Below are 7,712 nucleotides of genomic sequence, written 5' to 3' on the forward strand. Positions count from 1 at the left end.
AAAATCTATGTCACTAATCCTTGAAAAATCATTGCAGCCTGAGGTGGAAAAGTTTGAAGGCAAACTTCTCGATGCTACTTTATTTGTTTGTCGTATCTTCGCTAGGTGTTTATGGAATTATTATAGTTTCTTCTTGATTGATATTGGAGTACTATACAAGCTGCCGCTTCTTGAAATGCTTTCTTCTTTATTTTTTGGTTAGCCTTGTTCTTGTTCTTCCAAATGGAGATGGAGCCACTTGAAACATATAAGAATGATAAAAGCTTAACTCTCTCTCTACCAAATTTAGTAGTACTTGAAAAGTAGTGAAATAGTACAAATCACAGTCACAACATGTAAAATTTGGCATGAGTGATTAAGCTACTGGAACCTTTTACCAAAGGTTAGATCAGAAGGGAATGTCTCCAAAACACAAACTAACACCAAAAAAACCTATTTGCTAGAGTACTTTAGTTGAGTTTCAAATTAGCACCTCAAGTGTTCAACCTTGATTAATAATTTTTATTGTATTGATTACATTGTCTTTGTGAACATTTTGTATAACATTAATTTACGAGATTAATAAAAAAAGTAAATTAGAGAAGTAAAGAAAAAGAAATATCCCAAATCACCACCAACACACATCTCAAACCACCGTCAACACACAACATCCAAACCACCAACACACAACATCCAAAACCACCAAACACAAATTCTCAATCCCAAACCACCAACACACAATATCCAAAACCACCTAACACAAATTCTCAATCTCAAACCACTGACACACATCTCAAGCCACCACCAACACACAACATTTAAAACCACCACCAATATACAATATCTCAAACCACCACCAACACACGACATCTAAAACCACCAAATACAAATTCTCAATCCCAAACCACCACCAACACACTACATACTCCAATATTCTCAGCTTAAACTCTTGCTACAAAAATCTAACTGGTGTGTTTCATCTGTCATCTCCGACTATGTTCCATTCATTCCCAGTTGCATTTGTGAATGTAATAGTAGAAATAGTAAGATTTGCAACATAAAAACATACAAATACAATAAAACTTAAATATAGTAATTGTATACTTTCTTGAGTGTCCATCACTGAGATTTGTACACTGTCTTGTGTCTCGATGACTGGTTGTTGTACACTTTCTTTTGTTGCCCATCACAAAGTTTGTACATTTTCTTGCGTCCCCATCATGGATCAGCCGAATTGGCTTCCACTGCTTTTCAATAGTTCGATGTCCAATCCACGTCGCTGACAATTCAAAAAAAATGTTTAGTTCACAAATTAGTGGAAATATAATATATTATCATATACTCTCAGTAGTATGTTTTTTCCCTTATCATTACGCTTTTTAGCAGTCTTAGTTTTTATTTTCTTCACATGTTCCTCCATTGTCGACATCCTCCTCTTAGACAAGAGTCTTTCCTTGCCTTTGACAACATGGAAACTTAATACTTTTTTAGAACTTCATTTCGTGGTTGCATTCACTGTACTTACTTCAATATTGGAAACTATGGGCTGGGGTTTCGAGGTGCGATATACCTTGTTTATCGCATACAAATTTCCAACCACAACCTCAGTATACCCATAGCACGACGCTGCATTTGTTATTACCTCATAACAAAATTTCAACGAACGTTTATATCTAATAGTTTCAGGCCTCTGATAAGCAACATCATAACTATTTGAAATAATAGTATACCTACGTTTTATGTTCTTTCTCCACCGATCAAATATGTACTTTTTTGGTAACTCACGAACTTTTCTACCTGAAAAGCTGGCAAAGATATGTCTACACATTATCCCTCACATCTCAAACAACCTGCATGCACACTTCACCTCACACTTGGGCTCATTAAAGTATAAAGTATAAGTAACATCTTTGATGAAATCTTTAGCTGTAACTTCATCATTGACAAAGTTAGTTGCGATTACTCTATCTTATTTCTGGAAATGACAATGACAATATATCATCCTCATTATTTCTTGTTGAACCTCCCTAAATTTGGCGTTTGTGTACACCTCTTGAAACTTCTTCTCAAGTGCTAAGTGTGACATGCAAGGAATGATAAAATTAAATGAATGCAAGTATGTTTGGTTTTCATTATCATTTTTTTCTTTAATGCATTGTTGAACTGACCAACAAATTCTTTTAGGCTTGTCCTAGCATACATATAGCTATCGAAGAAAGCGTTCATGCTCTCATTGCGCTGAGTTGTACTCATTCCAGCCCAAAACGAATTCTTCAAATATACCAGCACCCAAAACTCTCACTCCACATATAAGATTTGCAACCATACATTTTCATGCAAGTTGAATGTTGAAATGAGGACGTTCCAAGAATTCTCAAACTCATCAATAGTAAGGGAGTCATAGACAGAAAATAGTAACTTACTCTTCAGGCCACTTTTGTATTGACTATGGGACACCAAGCTTCTCAAGAACCGTTCGCAATATGTGCCACAAGCAAATCTATGGCGCATGTTGGGGAACACGATGGTGATCGCATTTTCATTGTGCGATCTTGATTTGTAAGAATAGTATTCGGCATTTTTCCATTTATACATTCAAGCCAAGTTTTAAATAACCATACAAAAGATTCTATATCCTCGTTTGAAATAAGGCCTGCACCCAAGATGATTGATTGTCCATGGTAGTTTACACCCACGAAAAGTGCAAATGACATTTCATATCTATTCGTCAGGTATGTGGTATCGAATGTTACCACATCTCCAAAGTAGTTGTATGCCTCTCTACTACGGGCATCTGTCCAAAACACATTCCTCATCCTATCATCATCGTCTAAATTTATGAGGACAAAAAAGTCATCATTCTTACTCCTTAGTCTTCTAAAATACTCAAGTAGCACCACTTTTACCAAGGCATACGTGTCTTGCCTTATCAATATAGTTACAACAATTTTTTTTCTCCAAATGGTACGTTCTCAAACCCACCTGCTTCAGTCACAAGAATTTGGAAACTCTTATTCATTCGTATGCCAGCTTGATCATTAGTATCCAGCACCATTGTAACGGACTCATTAACTTCTCTATTGCATCTGAAGAACCGGGATTTTCTTAGATTTAGTACATGACTGTGTGTTAAAGACCGATGTGACACACAACTTCCCGTCCTTCAACATCACATTCATCATTATCTTGCAGTCTGTCTTGCTTGTTGGCTGAGACTTATAAACATTTGACGTCTGATTTCGTGCCTTGTCACCACGAGCACATCTTAGAGTGACATATTTGATAGTCTCATCCTTCTCCCTTCTACTCCTCTATTTCATTATTCCAAAACTATATCGTTTCCCCTACTGTTTATAATAAGACATCAAATCTGGCTCCAAGTCAAAGCACATCCTTGCCCTTGACTCCTCGATGACATTACCCCCATCAGTAGGTTGCATATAAAGTGTCCCGGAACTGCCATCTTCTTTGGCATCAACAATATTACTCAAAGAGGCAATAGACTGCACTTCAACTTTTATTGAGTCTAGTGTGGTCTCATTAATTTCTTCAACAGAGTAACTTTGTTGTGCTTTATTTTCCTACAATTTAGGAGAGAACAAATTATGTTGTGGAAAATGCAAAAAACATAACATGTGGAAAATCCAACGCATCACCTCACTGCCACATGGATATGGATTGATATTTGCTGGATGAACAAATACTGGTAAAGCAGAACAAGAGCTAGCAGCTACACTAGAGCTGGCACTGCATGGGAGCTGGAACTAGACATTGGAGTGGAAGTAGATATGGCAGTAGAAGTATCCATTGCAGGAAAAGTAAAGTTCCATAGATATTGTTGCAATTTACCAAAAAAAGATAAAAATTTTGAACAACATTTTAAGTACATGAAAACTCCAAATCATCACATGGTTGCTCCATGAGTATAGGTAAGCAGTTGGATGAGGTCTCATCACTGGTATAGCAGAGCTATACAATGCAGCAGAACTACTCAAAGCAGTGAAATTGGACGTGGCAGCTGAAGTAGAGTTCTATAGGTATTGTTGCAATTTCACCACAAAAAATAATAAAAACAGAAATAATTCAAACAAATGTTCAAGTTCTGTATCGTTAAAGCACAATAAAACTCAAAAGCATCACATGTTTGCTCCATAGATATGGGTAGGCAGTTGGAGGAGGTCTCATCACTAGTACGGTGAAACTATACAAGACAACAGAACTACTCAAAGCAGCGAAACTTGACGAGGCAGTAGAAGTAGAGTTCCATGGGTGTTGCTATAATTTTACCACAAAAAATGACAAAAACATAAATAATTAAAACAAATGTTCAAACTCATAAAATTAAAGCACACAGACTATTTTACCATCCAATGCATTACCTGGCTACTCTATGGATATGAGTTGGCACTTGGAGAAGGCACAAAAGGTGATAACCAAGCATGAGGAGGCACTGGACTGTAGTAACCATGCATGTAGTTTGAAAAGCCTTGATATGGTGGTGATTACGCCCAAAGAATAACATGGTAATTGCAGCACAACTTTGGGGTGTTGATTCCACAGAGAGACAAATTAAAACATTAGTAAAAGGAATAAAGAAACTAAAGAAAAATGTTAAATGATTAATGAAGAATAAAGATGATTTTAAATACAATTAAAGTGAAGCAAATTGATTAATGGAAAAAGTACTCAAATTTTACAAACAGTAAAGCGTTGGGAATCACTTGCATAAATCTGGCATTTTAATTATTCTTAATTGATTGAATAACTCAATTGGGAACTCAATTCTCAAAACTCTCAATCGGAATGTATAGATTTATAAACCAAGATTAAACCAAATATAACCCTTTGAAAAATCATTCACCACCTCTAAAATACGTACATTATTATCACTATTGAGAAAATCCAACGACGACAATATACTCAGGAAGCGATATTGCAGCAAATAATTAAATCAATATAGAAAAATAATTTATCCAAACATAATCAAAGAGTCAATCCATTCAATAGAAAAAGTACGACTGAATCTATAAACAGAATAAATTCTATAATTATTCGGAGAAGAAAACATCAACAATGAATTGAGAATATTAAAACAAAAGAGTTTTAGTAATTGAAAATCAAATATATAAATTAAAAATAAATTAATAATACCATATACTGTGCAAGTCCATCCCTAACTCTACTTGAGAATTTAGTTATCCATAAATGTAATGGACAACAAAAATCTCAAGAGAAAAATAGAGCAAACGGCGACCATGAAAATTAATTTCAGATCTTCTTCCTTCAAACTGAGTCGTCTCCCTTCTTTTGAACTCCCAAATTTCGTGCTAATGATATGCTTAAAAATGGTAGGAAAGAAACCCTAATGTCTTCATATTCCCGCACACAAAATCGCTTAAATTTTAGGACTTAACTTGGCAGCCACATATGCATTTCAGGAGTTTGAATTTGGAAATATTTATTAAAGAAAACTTTGTAGCCCTTTAAGATAGCTTTCCAATGCATTAAGAATCACATCGATCCGATATTTAAGCAGAAAATTATGATTAAAATACTAAAGTGTGTCCATTCTATCTCCTAGCACATTTTAGACTCTGATCCGAATTACTCTAAAACCCCATCATTATCCTTATTTGAATAGTTCTACACTCATTGAAAGTTCTTATATTATTCCAACGTCTTGTCTACTTGAAAGTCATTTGAATTTGAATGAGTTTGGACTTGCTCTTTTATAGATTTTGAAATTAAACATAAAAATCTACTCAGGAGTATCTCAAATTAAATAGAAACTTAATTCAAGAATACACATTAATTCCAATAATTTCTATTAACATTTTAGCATTTTAGTCCAATAATAGGGTATTTAGAGTGCACTTTCGTACACTCATCAGGTGGTCTCAATATGTCCTAACATATAGCACCATAATGTTAATCAACCCAAGTAGGCAGTGATTACACATAAAATAAACACACGACACTGTTGAAAGAATATTACAATATTTGAGTTGATGGATTTGTAACAGAAGATGTTATGCGAGATGCATCGTCTTACTCTTTCCCCATCTAGACAATTCCAAATAGGACTACCTCAGCAAACAAATACACATATTTGAAGACTCAAAAATGAAAGAAAGTGGTAACACACAACAAGAATGAAAATAGTGATTTGCAAAATTGTGAATGTAATTCACAGTTAATGTGGGCAAGCAATAGGCACAAACGATCAAGTGCTTGGAGTACGTCAGTCACAAATTTATTTTTATAATAATGGACTCAATATGATTTTAATTTTTGAGTATATCAAATCTCATCATCATGTTGGGTTTGGTCTAAAGTAGAATCAATACAACCAACTTCTACGCCTAATCGATTTCCACCTGTATTTTACAACACAAAATAAATGAAGTTCAACTACTAATAACAGATTCTGGGTTTGTGTAACTAAAGAGAAACACACAATGATCTTGCCCTCATTTTTTTCCCGGCCTTTTTATCATTTGAATGGCAAGTCGATGCATCATATTATCATTTAAAAGAGATGATACTTTATCTGACACAAAAAAGGTCTCATCCTTTCACTTTCAAGAATGATGCGGACTTAGGGCTTGCGTTCAGATTCAAGAACGCATAGTTTGAGCATCTCTTTGGTCTAATACATGCAACCATTAGTATTTCAATACTTGATACAGACCCACAATGTTTTTTCTGTTCTAAACAAAATACCAAAGCTAACCAGCTTTTCTTTTCCTTTTTCATTTAAAATCTATAGTTTCCCAAAAACTTCAAATTATAAATGAAATAGAAATTGAACAAATATATAAAGATGGGGTATAATCATTTGCAGAAGAAAAAATATATAAAAAATTATAAAAAGTACGAGATGAGTCTTAAATCTTTACCCATGGTTCCCCACCCCTTAATTTGACGAATTTAACAACTCACACAATCCCAAAGTTAAAGAAAAGAACCAGTTTTACCTGGTCCGACACCCAAATGTGAGAGAGACAGCATGGGTTACTGTAACTTCAATGATGACATAGACACACCAATCTGAGATAGAGATGAAAGAGCGATGAAAGAGACAACCAACCAATTAAACTAGGGGTGGGCAGCGGGGCCCCGCCCTCGCTGCCCCGCCCGGCTTCCGCCCCGCCCCCGCATGGGCGGGCGGGCTAACCCGCTTCGCCCATGCGGGGGCGGGGTCCCCCACCCCGCATAGAGAGAGCATAGCGGGGGCAGGGGGCGGGATGACCCCAGCGGGGCCCTGCCCCGCCCCCGCCCCCGCCCCACATTAAAAAAAAAAATTTTTATTTATATATATTAAATAAATATATTGTATATAAATATACACAATTTATAAAAGACTTAAAATTATATTCAAGTCATTGGATTGCTTTGGCCTCCTAGGCCAATCTTTATATAGGAGGCCAAGGCAATACAATAGTCATCTTTAAGCAATGTGGGACTTACTACTAAGTCCCACATTGCTTAAAGATGACTATTGTATTGCCTTGGTCTCCTATATAAAGATTGGCCTAGGAGGCCAAATCAATCCAAAATCTAACTCTAATGAGTTTAAATTTTTTTTATATTTATAAATTTTAATTTATTATTTAAATTATATTATAATTTTGGTCTAAAAAAATATTTTTAGACTAAAATTTTTTTTTTTTAATATTGGGGGGGGCGGATGGGGTTTTCCCGCCCGCATGAGGCCTCCACCAGCCTCCGGG

This window comes from Juglans regia, chromosome 12, assembly GCF_001411555.2.
Source record: "Juglans regia cultivar Chandler chromosome 12, Walnut 2.0, whole genome shotgun sequence".
Classification (NCBI taxonomy): Eukaryota; Viridiplantae; Streptophyta; class Magnoliopsida; order Fagales; family Juglandaceae; genus Juglans; species Juglans regia.